This window comes from Talpa occidentalis, unplaced genomic scaffold (genome assembly GCF_014898055.3).
Source record: "Talpa occidentalis isolate TD23 unplaced genomic scaffold, MPIMG_talOcc4v2.1 talOcc4.2, whole genome shotgun sequence".
Taxonomy (NCBI): Eukaryota; Metazoa; Chordata; class Mammalia; order Eulipotyphla; family Talpidae; genus Talpa; species Talpa occidentalis.
Window position 1 is genome coordinate 72,925,827 of NW_023602073.1, and position 26,513 is coordinate 72,952,339.

Below are 26,513 nucleotides of genomic sequence, written 5' to 3' on the forward strand. Positions count from 1 at the left end.
AAGGACCATCTCATTTACTCCTCATACCGACCTTCTACATGTTCCCTTTTCACAGATGAGTAGACTGAGGGAGAGAGCAACAGACATTTATCCTAGGGCACACCAACAGCAGACAGTGAATCCAGAGTCTGTTTTTTTATACACAGCACCTACCACCTCCTCATATTACAGTAGAAAATAAAGGGCTATTTATTGCAAAAAATCTGGAAAGTAGAAAAGTTTTTTGTTCCTTTAAAGTAAAACAGAAAGTGGTTAAGAGTGTGGCAGGATCCATATTCCCCCTTTTACCACTACAATCAGAGTGATTTAGACAAGTCAACCTCTGAAAAAATCCATCCTGGATCATTCCCTTAAGTGGGAGTAACAGAATACCTACCTAATGAAATCAGATGAGATGGTTTACTGTAGTGTATTCAACGTGGAGCTATCACATGATGAACATAATTTTTTTCCCCCTAGGCTTTAAAAAAGTATATATTTGAAATGTTGCCTTTTGACTGAAAAATAGCAATAGCTTTCTTCATGAACCTAATTTGAGTTTTGGAGCAGTATTTATATAAATGCTTTTGTTCCCTATCATTAACCATTTAATCCACCTGCAAGGTTTTACTATTCTCAAATACTATTGCAGTGAACAGCTTACACATAAAAGTTTAGCTGTATATTAAATTTTTCCCTAGGTAAGATTCCCCCAAATTGGCCAATCAGGCCAAGTGGTCTTAATATTTATTGCAGAATTTTTCTAAAACAATGTTACCTATTAACAAATCCCACTAGCAGGGTTATCATGAGCAGTCTACATATGTGCATCCTGACCAGGTCTGGGTAATTCATTAAGGAAAAAATAATTCTTTACTAACTTTGTTTTCTATAAAATGTGCTATGAGTATATTAAAAATGTAAATTATACAGAAATCCTAATGGCCAATTAAACACTGAATATATACATTGAAAATTTATATACATATAAAAAGCCTTTTTTGGCTAGTGATAACAAAAAATAAATTTTGTGTATCACCTACTTTCTAAAGTATTAATTTATGAATAAAAACTGGCATTTGTTAATTGGTCACTTATGTTAACCATTCTCAGGTTAACAGTAAATGGAATTGTCTGTATTCTATAATATTTTGCCTCAAACTAAGGAACTAAGTCTAGTTACCCTTTTTTAAAACCTCTAGGAGAATCATATATCACATGAATAGCAATCCTTGAGAACAGATAAGGACTTTTTAAAAAGTACAGATCAAGCAATTGTTAACTATTTTGTCTTAGGACATGGTATTCATTAAAAGGCCAAATTTACAAACAAACCCAACTAACAAAGGAGGCTTGTAAAACAACAGTAAATTTACTCAGCTTAAAAAATGTACTATGTGTTTAAGAACCTGAAGGCAACTCTTGCAGTTTTTTTTTTTTTTAAGTGGGTATGTAACATCCTCTAGAAGACAGGCTATTTTTGCTAATCAGTAGCTGAGTCAGCCAAATTTCATTTGTCATTAATATTTCTGTCAATAAAGCACCATAAAACAGCTTGATTTTTCCAATCTCATGTGGAGATAATGAGCAGTTAAAAAATATTTTGACTAGCTCACAGAAAAATTTCATATGCATTTCATAGGACACAAATAAGAAACTCCAGAGTCCTCTGGCTTGCACTTTCCACTTCAGACACCACATCCAGAATTATTAAGTTGCATAGCACAAACTAGCTTCAATTTAGGATCAATCAGATCCCACCTAGGTCAATAAAAATGCTTATGATGACAAGTGGCCCTATCCAATAATTAAGTACCACTGAAAGAAAAACTGACCAGTAAAATGTCAGGTAAATACTAAGCTACCTAAGGTCTAATTGTGTGAAATGGCATTAACTCTAGCCTAATTTGTTTCAGCATCAGACTAATCTTGCATCATCAAAGATTGTAACACCTCTCTATTAAGAGGATTTCATTATAAAACTGTAGCTTTCTTTAGTCTTCCTAGTTTCAGGATGGTTACATTAAAAAGTTATCATGGTTATTGCCATTGTGTCTTCTGACACTGAACACATAGCACATTTTATGGTGCAGCATTACATTATGCACTTCACATTATTTAATTTCATCTTCTCAGTGACCATTCAAAAGGAAGAAGAAATAGTCTTGCATCTGAAGTTACTGCAAACCATCACGGAGTCTACACTTAGTTTAGGGTATTTAAACCCTGGCTGCCAGATCCCACAACCTGTCTCTAGAAATGAAATTACACTAAGTTTAACTTTGTCTTCTAGGACAACACAAAGTGCTTCAAACTAGCAACCTTAAATAAGTGTAACACACACAAGTTGCCCAAAGGACCAAGACAAAGGTGCACAAAATAGGATGTCAGATGCACAAATGAGGTCATAGTCTTGGGTAGGCCTGTTTAGAAATGACATAAAGCAAATAACAGTGGTAACATGATTTCCATGAGGCTATGACTGAAAAAACAAATCTCAACTGCAAACTTCTGGTTTGAGTGTCCTAGAGAATAACATGATATACAACGAGAAATATGTTCAACACGTTCACCAATGGCAGATTCTAGGGCTAGGATAAGAAGTTAGTTTTCCCCACACCCCCCTAAAAATATATGCTGCATATAATAAAATAATGCTGCATATAATATTAAAAATAATAAAATAATAAAAATAACGCATATAATAAAATCAGTTCTACGTCTATCTCTACATAATTACATAAACTCATGCATGTTAATTACATAGACATATAGTGTTAAAATATTAAAAAATCTGGCCTATGGCAATGTGGCTGGGATACTGCCTACATCTTTTATTTTTTTTTTCGTAGAACTGGGTGTAGGTCACAGGGGTGGGGTGGGGAGGGGATTCAGCAGAGACAGAGTGGGATACAGAACTAAAGATTTACTAAAATACACTGATAATAAGTAAGACAGTGGGCAAGACTGGCGAGATCTGCTGCACCACATGTGGGTTAGCTTCCTGGCCAAGAATCCAACTCAGGCTGAACTCAGGCTGTAGTGGCGATAGTGCTGAGAATTAACGCCTAGGCCACCAGGGAGGCCACCTACATCTTAAATCAAGGCAGAAAGCTAAAGAATGAGGTATCATAAGAAAAAAAAAAACAACAAAATTTTTCCAGTTTCAGAGAAGATCAATAAAAAAGTATTAGCTTGAGGTCTGATATAAGAAAGAATTTTCAGAGACGTGCAAACAGTAGAAATGGCCTGTGGGACTACTGCATAAATAAGTCCCCCACTTCTCTTCAATGGCTGGGAGTACAGATTAACCTGAGGCCAAGGACTTTTTTTTTGGACACTGATAACCCTATTCCACGTAGACTGAAAGAAGGTAGAAAAGCACTGTGTTAAAGGTCACTTAGGAGGAATTCAGAATTTATGCAATAATAACCTGTTTCCTGGCTTGGCCCCCTCCACGCCTCTCCAGCTCTACTTTCTAATGTGAAAATCCCATTCTAGGGTTAAGTTCTTTCATCAAGATCAGCTCACAATTTCTCCGTTTTTTTCACACTCAAATTACTACTAACCAACATCCTCATGTGTCTAGATGTACTCAGGAGCAAAACAATTTATGGAAAGATACAGACAAGTAGAATTATTTGAGTATTACCAACCTGAAAGATAACTTCTAAGACACCCATCACCTGTCAAAAACCAAATGTATGACACTTATACCTGAACGTCTTTTTCTTAATAAGTGCTCATAGTTTAGCTAACACTCATAACAAAAAGATTATGAGCCATCTCTAGATATTTATGCATGTCAGCTCTTTACAAGTACTCTAGCGCATGGTATGGACCTGAGTTTAAAATGTCCAACATAACTGAACCACATTTTTAAAATATATATTTTACATCATTCTTCCTTTTTGTACGATGTATGCTTTCTCCTCTCAGGTGTGGTCCCCGTAGAGTTCCCACCACCGATTCACCCATGCACCATCACCATAGTCCCTTGTGCTCTTCCCTCCCCTGTTTGATCCCTCTCCCTCCCCTGCCCCTGCAGGATGTCTCTGATTTATAGTTGCTTAATTTTTTTTTAATTTATTACAATTATTTTTTTCTTGATCCCTTCTTTGTTTCCCCTACATTCCTCCTATAAGTGAATCCATCTGATTTTTTTTTTCTGGCTTATTTCACTGAAATTTATTACCACAATAGCACCCAATGAGAGAGTGCCCATGGGCAAGGCTGTATCCAGGAGGGAAAGATCTGACAGGCACATTGAAAGAAGCTTCTCCAGACAAATGGGGCTTGAACTGATGAAACATTACTCCCTGTAAATAAACCAACTGCTGGGCTGGAAATGGGAAGAACTGAGAAACTGGGTAGACCCTGAAGAATGTTTCAAATTTTACCTCAACTTTATTAAGCAGTCATGTAATTGACTTGTTTCACCAGAAAGCCAAGTCAACAATTATTTAAAGTACACTGAACCATGTGAACACCCCATAAATGTTACTAGAGTCTGAGCAGACAATGGGAAAGGACTTCACACAAGTGGCATAAAAATCAAGTTATTAAGGGCAGTACTAGGCAGAGGGCCTAGGAGGCAGAACCAGTTAAGTGGGAAACCTCTGTTGAAAGATTCTTTACTCTCAAGGTGACCACCCTGACTCCTCTCCTCCAGGGGAAAGCCCCAGACTATATTAGCACCTTCTAGTTATACTCTAATCAAACCCAAAATACAAATTAACATTCGATTCGTGTCTAAGTTTTTGAGGACAGAGCTGTGACTGGCTTATCATGTGCCATCACTTGGGGCTTGGCACACAGTGGGTACCTATTACATACCTGTGGAATATGTGGCATGCAGGATACTGAGGCTGAAAACTTCACTGGGGACTAAATGGGGAAGACCAAGTGAAAGCCAGTAAATTCTTTGACCGTTATTCTATAGGCAGTCAGGAAAGACAGCTGGGCCCTGCAGTGACCTTGATGCCATCACTGCTGGCCTCCATCACCGCTCTGGGCACCAACCACAATGGATGACTCACATTTACCCACCATCTATCAAAGGAAGTTGGAAAAAAAACACAAAAAACCTCAATACTTGCTTTCCACCACACCCTACTTACAACGGACTAGAAGCTCTCAGAGAGGCAGCCCCGCTTGTTTAGAGCTTTCTACCCCCATGCCTCATTAGAAAGTGTCTACCTGCTCACTGCAGCAGGCAATTAGGAATTCTCCCCTACTTCCAACAGAAGAGATTATCCCCATTTCAGGGAGGGCTCATGTTTTCACATGTAGTCTTTTTCTTTGGGACCCCAAACATCCCCTTTTGAAACAGGATATTCTTATCTTAAAGCAAGCCCTTATCCACCCAATCCTTTACCCCAGTCCCCCATTGGCAGTCAAGCTGCTCTAAGTGATTACCACCTCCAGACCAGCTCTATGATGCCCGTCTCCCCCAGCTCAGGCTGGACTCACAGTCAGCCATTCCACAAACACTCTTGACACCACGTGGATCCAACCCCACGGAGCCCCAATCCTAGGTAATTGATGGGTTAAAGTGACTGTTCTTCTGAGCTTCAAGATGTGAACGTGAATGCCTTAAAAATTCCTTCTCCTTAAAATGTCGCCCTTTACATGTTAGCTCAATGAACCCCAAAAACATTATTCTAAGTGAAAGTCAGATACAAAAGGCTACTATCATGTGATTCTTTTTATATGAAATATCTAGAATAGGCAAATCCACAGAGAGAGAGAAAAAATACATTAATGGTGGCCCAGAGGCCTGTTTCAGAGTTAGAGGTGATTGAAGTACAATACCGTGGATGAACTGAGGACTACTAAATTATACAATTTAAGATGACTAATTTTATTATGTGAATTTCACTTCAAGAAAATTCTCAAATATTTAAAAAAAGGCACTCTTCACGCTCCCAAGCATAGACTGGATTTCCATCCTTTTACATGCACTCTGGACCTTTTCATCCTGGATGCTTTCAAGAATTTACTCAACTTTCATTGCCCCCTTTTCCTTCGATTTTCTCTACAGGATCCTTTTCTTTGCTGACAAATCTGCTTAAGTCTCCCCAACCTAAAAATCCTTCCTATAACCCTCAAATATCATCAAAAACTATCTCACACTCATAAAAGGCAGTCAACATTAGCAACTTCCTCTTTTCCCTCTAGTTCTGTTTCTGGTGATGAGGTAGTCCAGTGATAGTGAAACCTACCTGCTATACACTTCTAAAACTGAGAGTTACAATATAAGAAATTCTTATTAAAAAAAAAAATGAATGGACAAGCCCAAGACAGGAAATGAGTCATGAAAAAGAAGCTGCAAGATACTTTAGGAGTTGCACTGCCCAAAAAGAGACATAAAAGACATGAAGCTATTTAACTATAACTTAAAATAAATTAAAAATTACAATCCTCAGTTGCACTACATTCCAAGTGCTCAATAAGTACATGTGATTATTGCAGAGAGGGATCGCCATAAAAAGGGAGGGTCCATGTTCCCTGCCCCACATAATGAAGGGTGGAGCTGAGCAGGGAGGGAAGGGCAGAGAAGACTTGGAGAAAACATTTGGAGAGACTTGGAAGAGGCACATGGAGCAGAGAGACGTGTGCATAAGTAGTCCTGCTTGCTTCTCAGCTTTGGACTTGTACCAGGAACTTGGGGGACATGAGGGAAATACATGGGTCAGAGACCTATGGGGAGGTGGACAATGGTAGCCTTTATCTTGATTTGTACTTTGATTTTGCTCCTTTCGTCCCAGACTTGCCTGGACTCTTCTTCCCCTTTCCAGCAGTTCTCTGGCTGAGATGCCTTGGACATGTGGCAAGCTTTTGGGCCACTTTGGGCAGACCCTGTTTGGCTGCACATTAATCCAGGGAATGGTAACTTTGGGTGTTTTACTGGGAAACTATTATCCTTTCTTCTCCCTCTATGCACAATATTCTATTAAAATCCTTTCATACTAAGAGTATGCTTTGTCCATATGTGGCAGATGGCAAGACCTGTTTAGAGCGTGCAGGTTTGGAGGTGCCAGGCTATTCCTCAGTCTGCACATTAATATAATGACTGATATATTGGACAATGCAAAATAAAGCCCACAGAAAAATGCCAGTATCTACAAATAGAACAACTTAATATACGCTGGTAGCTGATTCAGGTATCATGGAACCTGAGGCTACAAACATCTTGAAAGAATTCCCTATAGTAAAATAAATGGGAGTGGAATGCTGTACCATTTAGTCCAGCATCACACCAAATGATCAGACATCAGACCAAAAAGGTCAGAGGAATTTTTTGTTACACATGAAATTATAAAACAAGGGTAGAGACATAGAACATGAAGCAAATTTTTGTTAGTAGTCCAGAATCAAGAGTTAAAAGATTAAATAGCATTTATCAAACAGACATGAACATCAACAAAAAAGTTAATTTAAAATGTCCCAAAAGGGAAGGCAGCTATACTCACCATTATACCACCAAAGAAAAAGAAAAATATCAGATGGTTTCACTTATAGGAAGAATATAGGAGAACCAAATAAGACATCAGGAGAAAAAAATAATACAAACACAGCACAACAAAACAGAAGAAAACAAAACAAAACAAAACAAAACAAAACCAATTATAAACCAGAGACATCCTGCATCCGAGGAGGAGGGAGAGGGATCAGAGGGAGGAAGGGAGGAGCACAGGGGACTGTGGTGATTGTGCATGGGTGCATCAGTGAAGGAAATTCTATGGGGACTAAACTACATCAGTTTAAAACTTAACAATGCTGGGGCCTCCTTGGTGGTGCCAGGGGTTAAGACACAACCTATGAAGCTATCCACAGCCACTGCAACATGAGTTTGATCCCCAGCCAGGGAATTAATTACCCACATGGCACAGCAGACCTCTCCTGACTCGCCCACTGCTCCCCTCAGCAGTGTGTTTCAGTGTCTGCCTGTTCTGTTCCCTGCTCTGTCTCTAGTGAATCCTCTTACCCCCCACACCTCTGGCCTGTACCCCAGTTCTTGTATGCATAAACAAATAAATCTTTAAAAAAAAAGTAACAATGCTTTAAAAAAAATATAAATAAAAAATCCCAAAATGTTCCAAAACTGTCACAAAAGTATATTTTTATATATCCTACTTACATTTATTTATCTTATGTAGATAGCATAAATTAAAAAAAAAAATACAATGAACATCCAAAAAGCTACTTGCACTACACAAGCTTTTAATCACTTAATTTGCTCCTTTCAGTTTTGGATTTTTATTTTAAAAGCTGACTACTATAGTCTTCCAATAGAGCATCCATCCAATTAACAGTGTAAAAGGACATGAATTTTAAATATTATTCTATCTAAGTAGTGTAGAATATATCCTGAAGATACATTTATTTGTTAAAATGACCAAAACCAGCCCACCTGATGAAGTTCCTATGTGAAGGTAATCTTTTTAGAAAATAAAGCTGTACAGAGGGGAAGATAATTCTGAGCACAATTTTTAATACAGCAGCTATCAAACTTTGGGGAACCTCACAGAGCTTTTAAATATTATTGAGCACTGTACTTAAAAAATTGCAAATCTTAGGGCCTCCCCGGTGGCGTAGCGGTTGAGTGCTGGGTTGCAAAGCTGCCCGCAGCCTCTGCAGTGCCAGTTCAATCCCTGGCTGCTGGGCGAGGGTCCCACATGGCGCACAGACCTCTCCTGCCGCCCGCTGCTCCCCTCAGCAGTGCACTTCTGTCAGTGTGCCTGTTCTGCTCTCCGCTCTGGCTCTGGTGAATTCTCTCACACCTACCCCGCCCCCTGCACTTCTGACTGTTGTACCCCAGTGCTTGTATAAATAAATAAATAAATAATTCTTTTAAAAAATTTTAAAAAATGGGCCTCCCCGGTGGCGCAGCGGTTGAGCGCTGGGTTGCGAAGCTGCCCGCGGCCTCTGCAGTGCCAGTTCGATCCCCGGCTGCTCCCCGGCCACCAGAGGAGGGTCCCACATGGCGCGCAGACCTCTCCTGCAGCCCGCTGCTCCCCCTCAGCAGTGTACTTCGGTCCTTCTGCCTGCTCTGCTCCCTGCTCTGGCTCTGGTGAATTCTCTCACCCTCCCGCGCTTCTGACTGTACCCAGTGCTTGTATAAATAAATAAATAAATATATAAATTTAAAAAAAAAAAAAATCCTTAAAAAAAAATTTTTAAAAATAAAAAAATTGCAAATCTCAGGTTTTGTTTTATGTATATTTATTTGTTATTAAAATTAATTTTAAATGAAAATTTTGATGCAGATACCCTGTGGCATAAATCAAATTTACTCAAAAGGAAACAGTAACTGCTGAAATTAAAAAGAAAAAGCTTCACTAAGTAGAGGGATGGTCCTTTTTAAAAACAGAATAAATCTGGTTAAAACAGGAATTCTCAAGTGTAGAGACACTTATGACGGCCCTTAGGCTCTTTTCACAGGTTCCTTAAGATCAAAACTATTCTAGTAATGCCACGAAGCTTACTTTTTCTATCTTATGGTTTTCATCAGTTATAAAGAGTCCCAGAGGCTACATAACATGTACTCTCAAAAGACTGAATGCAGAAATAGAAAAGAGGATCAAACTGTCTTTCATTAAGCCATATACATAACAGACATGGCAAAAATGTGAAACAATGCTTGATTTTTATTTTGGAAAATATTTTTTCAGAAGATATTAGCTATTTATATTATATAATGGGATATTTTTAGATATATTACTAATTATTCAAAATTTTCATTTAAAATTAATTTTAATAATACAAATAAACATACTATACATATAACAAAACCTGAGGTTTGCAATTTTTTTATTTTTTAAAATTTTTTTAAAAAATTATTTATTTATTTATTTATACAAGCACTGGGGCACAACAGTCAGAAGTGCAGGGAGCGGGGTAGGTGTGAGAGAATTCACCAGAGCCAGAGCGGAGAGCAGAACAGGCACACTGACAGAAGTGCACTGCTGAGGGGAGCAGCGGGCGGCAGGAGAGGTCTGTGCGCCATGTGGGACCCTCGCCCAGCAGCCAGGGATTGAACTGGCACTGCAGAGGCTGCGGGCAGCTTTGCAACCCAGCACTCAACCGCTACGCCACCGGGGAGGCCCTAAGATTTGCAATTTTTTAAGTACAGTGCTCAATAATATTTAAAAGCTCTGTGAGGTTCCCCAAAGTTTGATAGCTGCTGTATTAAAAATTGTGCTCAGAATTATCTTCCCCTCTGTACAGCTTTATTTCTAAAAAGATTACAAATTTACTTCTTATCCTAAAAGCAAACATCCCAAATATACCTCAAAAATAATGTCTTTATACTTGACTTCACGAGTTAAATTTAACTTGGAATTTACAAGTTTTGTTTTGGTTAAAAATCAAACAAATTTGGGCTAAAAACCTACTAACACTCAAATAGGTGTAGTTGCTAAAATCTAATCATTTTGAAAGCAAGCTAACAATAGTGAATAAAACATTAGGAGTATTTTAAATTATAATTAAAATAAGTTCGTGCTGGTTCTCTACTATATGTACTATGGTATTAAGAGAAACACCACCAATCTCAAACAGGATAAACTGATCTTCACATTACTGTGTGCATAAAAACTCTCAAAGTTTCTTTAGCCAAAGCATGATACTAACCACCCTTCCAAATGAGGACACTTGCATGGAAACTTTTACCCACCAAAATTTAAAATTGTGTCATCAATAATGAGAGAGGCAAGTTTCCTGTGGCTTAATCACATCAGGTAATGTGAAGAGAATGTATTCACCAATCAACCACCAAATGTTGAAGTGTTTAGAAAGAGTGCAATAGCTCAGAAAGAAAGTCAAAAAGCCATTTTCCTGACTCCAACTTGCCATGATAAAATACCTTTTAAAAACCACACTTTCCATTTGCCTATCATCTCAACTGTTCAATTTCCAGGTTCTAGTTTCTTGGACTCTTTTCTAATCAGTTTAGTAGGAGGTTTTGTCAAACTTCAGAAAGCAGACTCCTTGGACAGAAAGCTGTGTTCCCATCCCTACAGGCTGCAGAGCAGGCTGCTACCTACCCCAGTTTATGTGGCTGGCCTGGGGGCTCTCATCCTTACTGACAAGTGGAGTGTCAGCTGCAGGGATGGCACTGACATTGTACCAAAATACAGCTACCAGAAAGAAAGCAGGCCCAGCTGAAGGAAGTAATGCAGGTCAGCAGGGAGACAGAGACAGAGAACAGAATATGAATGAGGGAGAAAATTACATGGCGTGCCCTTCTCCAAAGAATCTATGACATTTCACCTTTCTAAGCATGACTTTCATCATCTGGAAGAATATTCCTTTGAAAGAGAGCAGTGACAAGGACACAACAAATCCTGAGTGAAGCTTAACACTTACTTGCAAAAAAGACACACTATATATTATGAAGAAAGGCTGGTATGAAGAACTCAATGCTTTTGAGTTCAGGGCATTCATCTTTAGGTCATGGCCACAGAGCAGATATTTGCAGGTTTCTCTAGTTTGGAAAACTTTTTAGTTTGGAAAACATCACAGAGAAATGCCTGTAAGTCAAGCAGACTCATGAGGGAAAAGAACTTGATTTCAAGGGGAAAAAAAGGTGTTTATAGTGGAGAGTGTGGCTTAAATGGTAATAATGGGCACTGAAGAACAGAACTAGCTTTCTCCCCCCTCATCTTTCTCAGTACAACTTAGCTGTTTTTGCACTCTGCATGTGTTGGGGACTGTGCATGTGTATAGGGATACTAATGTAAAGGCCAACCCACAACTGAGCACACATAATCTTATTTTAATCAAATCACAGGGAAAGAAGAGCAGAAAGCTTAGCTGGTCAACTTAGAATGAACAGAATCTCATTTAGATCTTGTTTCCTTTCCTGCAGAATGAAATGCAAGTAACCCAATAATAATAGAGGTTGATATGTAAGGTTTATTGATGACATTTCTATTAGTCACATCTCCTATCTTTATAGACATTTTGAAAAAGTTATATTCAGTATTTTCATTGAAAAAATCCTTTTCACTTATAAGCTCAAAATACATGGTACAAATGCCACCAAGTAGGACAGAAGAAGAGAAAAACTGCATCATTCAACAGGTAGAGGCAATATGGTACCGCAGGAAAAACCCTTTGATGTCAGTACATTCCATAAGATCACTCTGAAATGGTTTCTCATTTCCAGGAAGAAGTCTGTAAATTTCAATCATTATAACCAAACTAATTATGAAGAACAAAGGAATTCAGAAACGAAGAACTTTCAGGATGCAATTATATTTCAAGTGTATATAGAGTTCAATGGTAAATTTTAAGAACAGGTGTGGAAATGTTATACAGCAAGTACAGTGGCATCCATTTTCCTTTTCTCAGCACTAGCCACCAAGTTTGGGGGGCCAATCTCCCCAACTCAGTGGATAAGATCTGACAGTGTCAGGGCACAGAGGGGAAGAGCATGTGACCTTGAGTGACTGGTTGGGTGACAAGAGAACAACCAGAGCCCAAGAGGCTTCTGGGAAGATGATCTACAGCACAAGGTAAAATATGCAAGGAAGGGTCATGGAACTACATGATTTTTATTTAGTTCATGAAACATATTTAGTTCATTAAATATATTATTAAGTCGTAAACTTAGCTTAAAAAATGTAAGGGTACACAGAATTCAAATGGCAAAAAGAATGGGCATAACGGGGACCTCCCTGGCGGCACAGGGGTTAAGTCTTAGCAATACCAAGCTATCGCCAGCCGCTGAGGCATGAGTTTGATCTCAGGCCTGGGAGCTAACCCAAATGGCACAGCAGACCTCTCCTATCTCACCCGCTGCACCCATCAGCAATGTATTTCAGCAGATCCACCCATTCTGATCCCCGCTCTGTCTCTGGTGAATCCTCTCATCCCCCCACACCTCTGGCCTACACCCCAGGTCTTGCATGCTTAAATAAATCTTAAAAAAGAATGGGCAAAACACTAGGAAAATTTTCTCCATATTCAAGAATGTGACAAGCTAGATTCTTAAAAAGATTTGCTGACTCTCTTCATGGAAGAATGTTTTAAAAAGGATATAGTAATAAAACAAAAACAATGGAGCGCCAATCCTATATGCTCAATCCCACCTTCAAGAGCCAGTTTCCATATAATCTCTCCAACTACATACATATGTGGTGCTCCTAAATCTCAAATTCAAGCCCCAAACTGAATTCGTCACCCTCCCTCACAATCTTCTGGTTCCTTCTGATTCCATAGTTCTCGCTAGCCCCATAACCTTCTCTGAAAGCAGGCTCGAGCCCTCCCTCATTCTGCACTGCAGAATGAGCCACACAGGGCTTCAGGCCCAACTGACAGCGCTAGAGTATCAGCCACCTTCCCACTCACCCCTCTCCATTGCAGGAATTGTCAGTCTTCTATAGACTCAGAACCACCTTCTCTCCAACCCAATTAATATATGAATCTACCACATTTACTTCTTATAACACAATCTCATTCACTCTGCACACAAACTGACCACTGTACTTGTTTTCTATGGCTGTAACGACTTACCATAAACCTGTGAGTTAAAACACCACAAATTTATCTTAGAGTTCAGGAGACTAGAAGTCCAAAGCAGGTCTCACCAGACTAAAATCAAGGTGTCGGCAGGGCTATGCTACTTTTTGGGAGGCTCTGCAGGAGAATCCTTTTCCAGCTTCTAAAGACTGCCTGCAACTCTTGGCTCATGGTTATTTTATATTCAAAACCAGCAATACTGGGTCAAGTCTCCTCATACCGCCATTTTTCTAGTACTCATCTGCCTCCCTCTTCAACATTGAAAGATCCTTGTGAATAGAATGAGGCCATCTGAGGAACCTGGGATACGCTACCAATTTTAGTCAGCTGATTAGCAACCTTAAATCCCCTTTGCCTATCGCCTACCTACCACAGGCGCTGGGAATTAGGACACAGAGGCTGGGGGCAGGGTGGGGTGTCATATTCTGCTGACCACAGCCATCTAACAAGAGACACTGGGAAACGCAAAAGTGAAAAATGCAGACTACTATCAAGATCATGTTAGCCCTTTTATACTGAAAACAGCGCCGATGGGGGGCCTACAGCAGATCAAAGGACAATGCCCAACAAAGGGCAGGTCGCTGTCTGTGGGTTCTCACCCACCCGCACAACTGCCAGACCACTACAACAATGATGTTTATTTAACAAACAGGGGAAGTAAAGAGTTTGTAAGGCCACAGGTAGCTAGTTATCTCACCCCAGATAGTACCCAGTGTCCAGACATCCCAAACAAAGGGCCACTCATCCAAGATGGCACTATCCCATTAATGAGGGCCTGGAGCTCATGGCACACCAGCAAGTTCTGGGCCAGGGACCAACTCACCATGGCTGGAGGTGCTCACAGGTGGAGCCAATGGGATGACTCTGCAGTAGCCCACAGCAGCACTCTGAAGGCTGGGATAGTCACCACCGGACACTGGACCAGACAGCGACAGAGGCAGCAGCACTGAGAGGCAGAGCTGGACAATTAGCAGTGCTTAACAGCTCCTTCAGGTGTCTGGCCAGTAGTGCCAGTTACCGCTGGTAACTAAGAGGCAGGGGTGTCAGAAAACACCGTTGAAAGCTCTTTGTGAGTTGGCTGTTTTGCAACCATCCCAGGCCAGGTAGGTTCACGGTTGATTCTAGTGATTTGAAGGAGAATTTTGGAGTCCTTGGTATCATTTTCACAGGTTTTAATGGTAAGCAGGGGAAACAAGCCAGCAGGGAGACAGCAACTTGAACCCCTGTGAATCTCTATATACTCTTTTCTCTGGGCTTTCTCTGGAGTTCTCTCTTGGTCTCTTCCTGTCATAGCCCTTGTTCACACTCTCATAGCCATTCCGCCATCACCATCTCGGAGTAATGCCGCCCTAATATCCCTGACCTCTAGGCTCACACTTGCACATGCGCACACACACCCACGCTCAGGCGTCCAGTCAGCTACACGTGCCCCATACCCACACATCCTCTACATTAATAAGATCAAGGCCACAGGTGATAGCCACAGAGGCTATAAAAGTCTGACCAACTTAATTGGCCCTACATTGGCCCACACCAACAACAAGCAGCTTTTTGAGACACCAGGCCCAGGGCTTTTGGTGCTCCTTTCAGGCAGTATCAGAGGCAGACTGAATGCAGGTGCAGCAGCCCAGTCTCTGAGAAGCTTTCAGGCTTCTTTCTTCAGAGTTTGGGCTGCTGGATGCTTCTACTTCAGAGGTCAGGAACACAGAGCGTAAGAATCTCAAGTTGGCTCCTGCCCTGCTTTATAGCCTCTTCAGTGTCCCCCACCTACAAGTCTGATTGGACCGTTTTCAATCCTATGGCTGACTGATTGGGCCGTACCAATAAGCTCACAGCTTGCACCTGAGCGGGTCTAGTCTACAATTCAGGCACCAAGTCCACAGGCCTCTCTACTCTCTTTAACTGTAGGGCGCCACAGTGTTGGCGCTGGTACAGTGGGGCTCCATTTTATGGGTACTGCTGCCTACCATCACTGTTGGCCTCCAGCAGCCTGAGCCCCAGGGGGCCACCGGTGGTGGGTAGTAAAATGTCTGTCACCCACTGCCACTTGCTCTGCTTGCAGGCAGCTTCAGGGGCCAGGCACCGGTCTTGCTGCGGGGCCCTGGTTTCAATACCAAAGGTTACTTTGCTCCCTGGTACCTCAAGAGTTAAGTATAAAAACTATAAAAACCACTTAATTTTCTATTAAAGCCCTCCATGACTCCAAAATACTCCTGCAGCATTATCTTACCTACTTCAAGCTTAAACAGCATCAAGGTAAACCAAGCTGATCAGAAGCTATCCATTTGGAATTCACAAGAAGTGGATTGGAAATAAATACCTGAGATGGAGGATGTATGGGTGGTTGAGCAGATACCTGAATCTAAAGGAAAGCAAATCACCCAACTGAGGTCAGTCCTCCAAGAGTACTTTGCAAGTATTCACCTGAATCTTGAATTTGGGGAAGTTTTTAAAATATACTGGTCCAATTCTCAAAAAGATGAAAAATTCACTTAAAGCTCTGTACCAGGACTCAACAAAAGCACCTACCCCACTACCATTGCAGTCATAACCACCTCTCTTTGGGGTTATTGAGCTTATTCCAAACCTACCACTCCCTGTACAGTAAAAAACTGCTCAGAAAAAGAAGCAACCATAGTTACTATGTCCCATAGTATTCTGGGACATGGAAGTTCTGTGATACAGTGTTTATGGGGCTCTTTGAAGAAGCTCTGACCTGTTTCACATGGCAATCAACTTCTCTGTTGTGACATACTTACAGAAGAGACAACGACCAAGGTGGGTCACTGACATCAAGATCCTACTCAGGTCTCTAACAGTTCCCTTAAAGACTGGGCTTAAAGAGGCTGAGTGCTACTTTAATCATATTCTAAATCACACTGCAATTGCAAATAGCTGAGAGACAATTTAAGGGGCTTTTAAGCAACATTTTCTGCCATGGGCAGCTGCTTATAATTCTCATCTGATTGCAATTGCTTAACTGATGTGATTACTTGAATATTCAAAATAAATTATCACGTTCTCCAAGCTAATTCATATAAAATATACAAAGGCAGCATTAAAGTCTCAGATGAAATTAAAAGAGGGTGGAGAAACATAATTAACAAAGATAAGTTATGCTACCCTCCCCAAGAGAAAATAACTTAAAAGACTTCAACCTGTGTAACTTAAATAAGGCATGTGACAAGAAATCGTATTTTTTTTTTTTTTTTGAACTCAATCTAAACACCCACATTTTAAAACAGTTGTTTGTGTGGGGGTTGGATGAGGAGAGGCAGAATTAAAATGTGTTTTTAAAAAGGCTACTACAATGTAGCCTTTTCTTAAAAGCAAAATACAATGAAGTAATCTTTTGTTGGTGTCTCCTATAGAGCATGCCTAAAGCCAAGTTATTTTTATATCTGATCACAGTCCATATTAATGTATAAACCAATCTATGAATTTTATGATTCTCTTATTTTAGGACTAATGGTACTTAAAGCCATCAGAACATCAGACCTAGTGACCCACACCCAGAAAGAAAACAAAGTTCTAAAAGCATCTGAGAATCCCAAGAGAACTGAAGGTGGTGAGAAATGGACTATCTCAGCTGAACAGGGTCTGTGTCAGAATGACCTACTAGAGGTTTTCAAAATACACATGACTTACATCTCTACTCAGGGGAAATCAGACAATCTGGAGACAGGGGTCCCCCAGGGGATTTGGGTGCCCTTCACTCCCAGTCCACACGTCTTAGGTCTTATACACCTTGTAAATCAAACCCAGGTGGAGCTCAGTGTCACATTAGTCCAGTCAAAAGAGGACTCTGCAGGCAGACTGCAGCCTCTCTGCCTAGGTGTGAATAGAAACTGTAGTGCCTTGAACAAGAACACACAATCTTGCTGTGTTAGTTTCTTCATCTATAAAAATGGGGTAGGCTACCTCACAAGAATTTGTGAGGCCAAAATGAATATATGTAGAACACTTTAGAAAACCAGTGGTTGGTATGTGATACTGAGAAGCTACATTCAGTACCTATGAAACAGTCTTATTCTTTTTATGAGTATTCCACAGCCCAGCTGTAGTGTGATTTATTCTTGTGAAGAGTCATTATTTCTGATGCTTTTAATATTTTATTATAAGTAATGCTTCAGTGAATTTCCTATATGATCGAGATGCTTTTATCATTAGGTGGGTACCCTACTTAACTTTCATGTAAAATACCGATGGTTCAAAAGTTTTACAAAGGACTTGGAGTCTCAAAGAGATGGACTGGCTGATAGCCAGAGGCCATACCGCCATAATGGCAAAGCTAGAATTAATATAGTTCTTCACCTTAAAGGCATCTTCAATCTGCTTCCTATGGCTTTGCTTATTTTTAAAAAGCATAGATGCTCTTAAAAATGTACCACAGACCCACAGAAGAAGATTCAGAAGTTCTGTAAGAAGTATATTACAACTTTCACAGAACTTCGTATAAGCTCACAAAAGGGCAGACGGAAGTGTCATCTACAGCAGTAACTATTATAGTAATTTATTTCTTCTGCCAAAGACTGAAGCAGAGGTACCCTGAACACTCTCCCTAGGGACAAACGCCACACTGCCAAACTCCCAGGGAAGCAAATGAATAATTATTGAATTTGGTATCATGAGAACTATTCTTTGGGGAAGGAGAAATTCATAACAATTACTTTGTAATAGCACTTACTGTGCCAAGGCAAAAAGGGGAACAGGTACCCTAGGGTTCAAAATAAACCAGATAAAATAAAGTCCTGAGTGGCCAATTCTCGGGCCTGGCTTTAATTAAATGTGTTTAGTATGTGCTTCCAAGAGATCAGTTGTCACAGGGTGAAAATTGTTGACAAAGGGAGAAAGGGCAAAGGTAGGACTTAATATGGAACTTATAACCAACACGTGTTAGAATGATGGTGCTAAGATAGTCAGAAATAGCAGGCATGTTTCAAGAAAGCTGTTACTGCCTTAACTAGAAAAAGAGCAGGATAGTATAAGCACTACAAAGTTAAACATTTTCCCAAATTCCAGTCAGCAAGAAGCTATCAAACACAAGGGCTAATAGTCTCACTTCAGATATTAAACACACAATACACAAGAGGAAGAGGAAGAAGGGTGGGAATTAAATCTTTCTGAAAATGGACCACATATGAATATTTTCAATTCAGGGCCACCCAACTTTAAAAGTGAATGCATACAAGTCAAAAATGTTCCCAGGCCAGTTGGAGCCCAGTGGGAACCTTGGTAACAATAACATTTGTGGGTTGAAATCAGGGTGTGTATGTGTATTAGCGAGGGGTTAAGGGGAAGGTGTTCTATTACAGAAACTCTAAATTAGGTCAGCTTAGCTTTCTCAACAACTCACTTTACTAGGCCAGAACATCTCCAGCAATTGTGTTTAATCTATAATTTCCATCACTGACTTTGACATCTACCTTTCCAAAATCTGAATGATTTCAAGAGTCCTTCGCTATCCCTAGTTAAACAGAAACAATGGACCTGTTCTTAGTAAAGAGGGAAACAAAAAAATTTAGTTCCGAAAGGGACTTGGAAATTACCTGCGTTTAAATTTTCATTTTTAAAGAGACCGATGCCCAGAGTTGTTTTCTTTTGGTTGGTTAGTGGCAAGTAAAGACAAGAAATGATGGCAGCTAGGTACTACACGAGACTGAGGAATCCTACCTTAAACAACTATGCCTTCCCAATCTTCTTAGATCACTTCAGTTTTAATAAACATAATGTGCCTCCTGCACCCCTAAGTTTATAGCAGCATTACTTACAATAGCTAAGCTATGGAAACAACCCAAATGCCCAAAAATAGACACTGGATCAAGAAGATGTGGTACATATACACCATGGAATATTACTCAGCAATCAAAAAAGATGAACTCATGCAGTTTGCAGTAACATGGATGGAGCTAGAAGGGATCATGTTCAGCGAAATAAGCCAGAAAGAAAAAGAAAAATACCGGATGGTCTCACTCATAGCAGGAATTTAGAAAACCTAAATAAGGGACCAGGAAAAAGACTAATTAATAAAAAGTCAAAATCAAAATCAACAAGCAACTATAAACCAGAGACACACTACCGGGGTGGGAGGGCAGGGGAGAGGAAGGACTAGGGTAAAAATAAGGGGGGGGGGTAAACAACTGTATGGGGATTATAACTAAAATGAAAATGCATACATTGTGCAAAAATGAAAAATGATGCAAGAATTATATAAAATAAAATATTAATAAAAATATAATGTGCCTTCCTATAAAGCAATGTTTATTTTAATATCTAGTATATAGCTGAGGTAACTCAGCTGACAGGACAGAAGATTTTGTTCTTACTCCTCATTCTGCCAGCAACTGGCTATGTGAGCTTCAACAATACTAAGGCTTTTCCTTTCATTTGAAGAACTATCTCTTTTTCTGAGATTGTCCTTTTATGGTAAAAAATGGTGATAATACAGTTATTTTTCAGACTACTTATTAAAGTAAACCGGTGACTTTGTCCGGCTTTTCCTTTTCTCACTAATGCTACCTTCACTAAAAAGTTAAAATATGGAGAGGAGGAAATGGCTTGTCTGGATATGTGTCTGGATCATTAGATTTCTACCTAATTACAAAGCTTCCTCCTCCCTTCATACCATATTTCTTCTATCACCTACTCTTGAGGGTTCCCTTCCTCTTGTTAGTCCTCAATCCAATGGTCCCCAGGTCGCACAGATCTTATCCTGGAAACAATTTCCAGTAACTAGGTCTCTGGACTGTGCTCATGGCTGTGGCTCCAGGTAGGGCTTTGTCACTGCCCTCGTCTCCTGTAACCACATCCCAGGTGATATCCGCATTCCCAGCCTCTCTCTAGGCCAGTCTATCCAACATATTCCTGACAAGATTCATGTTCCTGGAGCAAAACATTCATATTGCACTCCTAGTTCAAAAACTTCAGTGATACTATCAGCCAAACACCCCAGGAGAGGGAGCAGGCTAGCAGCTACAATGCTCTGTGACTTTGGGCAAGTGTCCAAACTTCTCTACCTCTATTTCATCACCTGTGAATTGAGAATACTCATAGTACCAATTAATAATAAGAGGTTATAAATCCATGTAAAGTGTTCAATGCAAGGTTTGACACATAATAACTTAGTAAAAGCCATTATTATGACCAACAACTTGCCTTTGTAAGCTTTTCTTCTACTTCAGTCCTCTCCATCAGCTTCTGTCATCTGGGCTACTTGTTTTTCCGCAAGGACATCATATATTTCTTTGTTCTCCGGTCTCCCTCCCTCCTAGAATGTCCTTCCTATCTCTGCATGTCAATAAAGATTGTTCTATGAAATGTAAAGTTAAATTAAAATGCTAATTAATTCTCTTTCACTTAATACAGTCATATCTCTACTACTGACATCCTCAGAGGCCCTTATAGCAGACTCTATGTGACATCCCTCATGTCCACAGGGGTCCTTCCTGAAGGTATAGTAGCAATCAAGTAGATAAGGTGAGATTTAAATCCCTGATTGGGAAAAAATCTTGGCACTCCATACAACCGATAATGGACCAATCACAAAGATAATCACAGAAGTCACACAATTCAACAAGAACAAAGTAAACGATCCCATCAAAAAATGGGCAGAAGAACTTAAAAGACACTTCTCCAAAAGAGGAAATGCAAATGGCCAACAGCCATATGAAAAAATGCTCAGCATCCCTTATAATCAGGGAAATGCAAATTAAAACCACAATGAGATACCACCTTACACCAGTAAGAATGGCACATATTTAAAAAACTAGCAACAACAAATGTTGGCGAAGATGTGGTGGAAAAGGAACTCTCCTACATTGCTGGTGGGAGTGCAAACTGGTCCAACCACTATGGGAAGCTGTCTGGAGGTTCCTCAGTCACTAAAAATGGAGCTACCATATGACCCAGCAATTCCATTCCTAGGGATCTATCCAAAGGACACAAAAACATTATTCAAATGAATACCTGTACCCCTATGTTTATTGCAGCACTATTTATAACAGGTAAAACCCAGAAACAACCAAAATGCCCAAAAACAGATGACTAGCTCAAGATGTGGTGTATATACATACAATGGAATACTACTCAGCAATCAAAAAAAGATCAACTGATGTCATTTGTGGCAACATGGATGGAGCAAGAAGGAATTATGCTCAGTGAAATAAGTCAAAAGGAAAAAGAAAAATATCGGATGGTTTCACTCACAGCAGGAATATAGGGGAACCAAATAAGACATCAGGGGAAAAAATAGTAACAATACAAAACACAACACAACAAAACAAAAACAAACAGACAATTATAAACCAGAGACATCCTGCAGGGGAAGAGAAGGGAGAGGGATCAGAGGGAGGGAGGAGCACAGGGGACTGTGGTGATGGTGCACCAGTGCATTGGTGAAGGGAATTCTATGGAGGCTACCCCTGGGGGTGGGGGGAAGCAAACATTGTTTAAAAATGAACAATGTTGTAAAATATAAATAAATAAATATCTACTTCCTTACTTCCTTAGATACGCATTGTTCTAGTTCAAGTAACTAAAGGCCTAAAGAAGTCATCTGAAGGACAAGGAACCTCTTTGGAAGGTGGCGGGAAGAGAAATTTCCACATGAGATTATTAGTGGAAGGTATAGAAATAGAGACCATTGCTGGTAGTCCTTAGCAAAATCAGCAAAATCAGCCTAAGGACATAACCCACATCTGAGAGGGTGTCAGAGAACCAGCCCCTCCCTGCAAGAAGTCGGCTGTCAGGACTTTTCAGAAATCAGGTAGTCATTTAAAGCCTATCTGAGTTAGGTTTTCCTGCCTCTTACACCAAAAGCATCCTGACCAGCAGTGTTAAACACTGATCTATCTAACATGGGTTACTCTGCCATGAAGCCTTCTCAGATACAGTTTAAGTCCCGCAGAAATATGCTTTTGATTCCCTTTTGGTCCAAGGTATAGATAAAGTAAGGGTATAAAAGGATTAAAGCTAATTTGGGAAGCCCTCTGAAGTAACTATGTCATAATCTCTGTATACAACCCCTCCCTCCAGCATACACGTGTATCACACCCCACCCCACACCCCCACTTAAGTGAATGAATAAAAAGAATCAAGTACCAGCTAAAAGGGAACAGATTTGAGAGTACAAATTAATCTTGGATGGCTTAAAGATGGACCTTTAAACAGGAGGTTAGATTTTTAAGTTATGTAGTAACAGTTACATAAACTACACAAGGCCTACTGAACAAACAGTCCTAGCAATACAAGGATAAATGAAGGAGATAAATTGTAGGAGAAAGAGCTATATGAATTTGGGTAAGTCACTCGGCATGTCTAGGCCTTAGTCTTGAACTATTAAAGAGGTGAAGGATAAAAACTTCTCATGGGGATGTTCTAAGAATTGTGTATGGAAAGCAACTATTAACAGGTGTTCATATCAGTAATGCCTGAAACTAAATGCATGTAAAGAAAAACTTATTAATGGATACATAATGGAAAGATTATCCATCAGTAAAAGTTTTGGTAGGCATAAAGGAGGAATTAAAAATTACAAAATTTCTTAGGGGGCGGAAAGGATGTGGTGGGGAAAGAAGTAAAACAAACACACTATATCTGCTTAGGCATCAAAGTTACTCTAAAAAAAGGTAAATAGTTTTGCCTTGATTTGTATAATGTGAGCTGGAAATAGGTCACCAAAGAAGTGATACCTCTAGAAGCTAGAGGACAATCAATAAGCATGCTGAGAGCAAAAGAGAATGGAAAAAAAATTCTTGCAAACATACAAAAATTAAGATCTCTAACCAAAAAAACTCTTGATCCCAGGGAATGACATAACTTACCTCATTGCAAAAGTAACTTCAAAAGATACTAGAATTAGTGCCTGTGAAAATCTACTTCTGCATATTTTTCCAGTTACTTCAGATTCTCGAGCTTAATTCTTTGCCACATTGCCTAAATTTCACTTCCCCAAGAGAAAATGAAAGTGAAGAGAAAACATTTATCAAACCACTATTTGGCAGACCCCACCCTGGGCTCTTTTCATTTGTACCATCTTTGAAATGCATGTAACAGTTCTAAACAAATATGAAACCCCCATTTATAGATAAGGAAATCCAGTTAAGTGGGTAGAGCAGTGTCTGAAGTTATGAGGTACTTTCTGGAAAAATCTGGACAAATTTTGATGTGCTTTCTACTTGACTTTTCAGCAAAGCTCTACCCATATTCTGCAAAATGAGCCATCTGCTAGCTATCAGTAACATTTTCACTTTTTGCTTCAGTTAAAAATGGAAAAGAAAATGCATTAAGAAACTGTACAGAGGAAGTTCCTGGCAATGAGAAATATCTGGTGTAAAATATCTTAAAGAAATATGAATGACATTTCCCTTTCAAGTGCGGAGCTTTCTCAGAGGAATCCTAGGCAGGGTCTGAGCTGACTTGAGCCCTGACAGCAGCTGGAAAGTTAAGCGCTCCTCCACAGGCATCGAATGCAAAACCGACCGTGTTCTTACCTGCAGATCCTACACCCAACGCACTGGGCTGAGCCGTGCACGCAAACCAAGTGCAAACCAACAGGTTATCTGTCAAGTAGTCAGGGGAACGAGTTACAAAACCTAACGGCAATATTGGTTCTTCAAGCAAACTTCCTGCCACGGATACGCTACTAAAAAATTAAGGCTGATCGCTCGTACGAACTCCTGCCGGCACCCCTGGGCTCTCGAGCCCTGCTAGTAAATGATGCCCTGGATTCTCCCCAACCGGACCCCGCAACGTTCTACAAATACATTCTCCAAATCTGCAGTCAAGAAGCCAGGAATGAGCTTAACTACCGTCTTGCGGGAGGGGGGGAACCGCCACCCTTAAAGTGCCAAGAACACCGAGTGGTTTTAAGAGTTGAAGAACGCAGGTCTGACTGCCTCCACCCAGAGGAGGGCCCGCGAGGGGGTGTCGCGAGGGGGGTGCGGGAGAGGTGAGCTGTAAGTTGCAAACCCCGTCAAAGGGCACTTTTCCTTACAAACGCCACACGCGCGTCCCCGGGGCGCCCCCAGGCGCGGGCTACTTCCGCGCAGCGCGCCTCCCGCCCAGCCCGCGGCTCCCGCCTCTCCCGCCGGGACTCCCCAAAGGGCCGCCCAGGTCGCTCTCCAGTCCCAGTCCCCGCCCCTCGCCCCCGACCGGCCTCGCCCCTCTCCAAGTACCCAAGGCTGCAGTTATCTGGTTTTAATAAAACCCGAAGTGGTCCCGGGCTAGCGGGCTTCACTCCGGGGCGGGGGGTGCGGGGGGTGGAGGGGGGCACACACGGGTGGGGGGGGAGACAGAGAAAAAGAAAAGGCCGGAGGATCCCCGCTCCGCGAGCCCTGCGCGGGGCGCCGGCGGCCGCCGACCTCCCAGCGCCCCCGCCGAGGCTCTCTGAACTCACCCCGGTTTTGTTCTCCCCCAGAAAACGCTCTCCTCCTCGAAAGGTGCTGCCCCAGCCTCCCACCCGCGAGTTCATCCCGACAGGGCGGCTGACCCGAGCGCACCAGCCCCTCGAGGCGTCCTGCAGCTTCTCGGGGTGCAGTGTGCGTCCCCGCGGTGCCTGTCAACGGGCACAAGTGCCCCCCAGCTGCTCCCACACGCCGAACAGGTGCGACGGCGCCGCGAGGGAAACTCCCGAGGCGACCCGCCTCAGCCGCGGCGCCCGGGGCAGCCCCGCGCCCGCCGGGGAAGCCAGGCTGGGACCCCCGAAGCCGGCCGGGCCGGCGGCCGCGACACTCGCGGGGGCGCGGGGCGCGGGGCGGGGGCGCGCGGCAGTTCCTCAGTCGGCGCCGGCACCTAACGCCGGCTCGCAGCCCTCGCGCCCCGGCGGCGCGCTCAGCCGGGTGTCATGGCCGAGGGGCGGCCCCCGGAGAAGTTTCTGGGCGCTGACGACTCACCGCCTCTCCCGAGGGGCAGCAGCGCCGTGAGGAGCGGCGAGGCGGCAGCCGGAGCGCGGGGGCCACTCGCAGCGGAGGGAGACGCGGACGCGGGCGCGACGCTCGGGGGACGAGGCTCGGCCGCGGTGGGAAGAGGAAGGCGCCGGGGAGCTACAATCCGAGCGTGGGCTGACCGTGACGTCACAATGGCGCGGCCAGCCAATCGGCGCCCGGGGGCTGCATCAAGCGCTATGATGTCATGCGGCCCCGGAGCCAATTGCGAGACAATAGAACTTTCGTGATTGTAAATTCCAGAATCCGAGGCAGAGGGGAGCCGCGGCACGGGTTGGCCCCGTCTGGTTCACGTGTCTCTGGGCACTTTTACCCCCTTTCTTTCTAATAAGCCTGCGTGGAACGCAGAGCCTGCGCAATAGGCGTGCTGAAGTTCCCGACGCCTGAACTCGGGTTCTCTCCGCGCCAGGCATGACAGGGTTGCATGGCCGCGTGGAGACAGCGGGAGCCCACGCGGGTGGCCCGTTCCCCTACGGTTCTGAAAGGGATCCGTTCCCCTTGGTTTTCGCTGAAAGGGTTAAATGCCCCCGGGGAGCACCGAAACGAGTGTCTGCGTTGAAGGCAACAATCATAAAAGCAACCCAAACTGATGGTATAGCTAACTCCGTTGTGTGAGATTTAGCAGTGATTTAGGGGTGTGTTGCGGGGAGGGGTTCTGATTTTACCTTAGAGGTCGTGCCCAGCTCCGTTTCTGCTCCAGACATCATGCTAAAGACTTGTTTTAAACACTTAAGACAAAGTGCTTCACGGTCAGGGCACCCATGGAAGATCCTTGCTGTTTTTCATGTGTAGATAATTTAAGGCTTTCACGGTGTCCTAGGCTTTCCCCGTATCAAGCTCCGAAGTTAAGCCTCTCTCCTTCTGCCCTTTTGCTGTGTAGCTACTATTCCATGTGCTTCTACCAAACTCAGTTCAACCATTTGATGTAGGCAAATTATTTCTTTTACATATTTATTGCATAATGATTATCTCGTGCCCACTGTGGTCTAGGCACTGTGCCACTGCAAGTAGGAATACAGAAATACAGGAAACCAAATACAAATTAGATAATGTAAATATACA

At 41.9% G+C, this 26,513-nt stretch overlaps 1 protein-coding gene across 4 annotated transcripts in view; it reads right to left on the reverse strand.

The window, feature by feature from the left end:
- ELOVL5 (ELOVL fatty acid elongase 5) overlaps positions 1-25,499 on the reverse strand; it is a 70,549-nt gene extending 45,050 nt beyond the window's left edge. Inside the window, exon 1 of one of the 4 annotated variants that reach the window (XM_037519873.2) lies at positions 25,401-25,499. The gene's annotated coding sequence lies outside the window, so the exon portion shown is untranslated. Of the gene's footprint in view, positions 1-4,815; positions 4,835-23,999; positions 24,472-24,904; positions 24,966-25,400 lie in introns of those variants that run through there. The other 3 variants (XM_054698871.1, XM_054698870.1, XM_054698872.1) reach the window with 3 other exon arrangements.
- Positions 25,500-26,513: the final 1,014 nt, after the last annotated feature.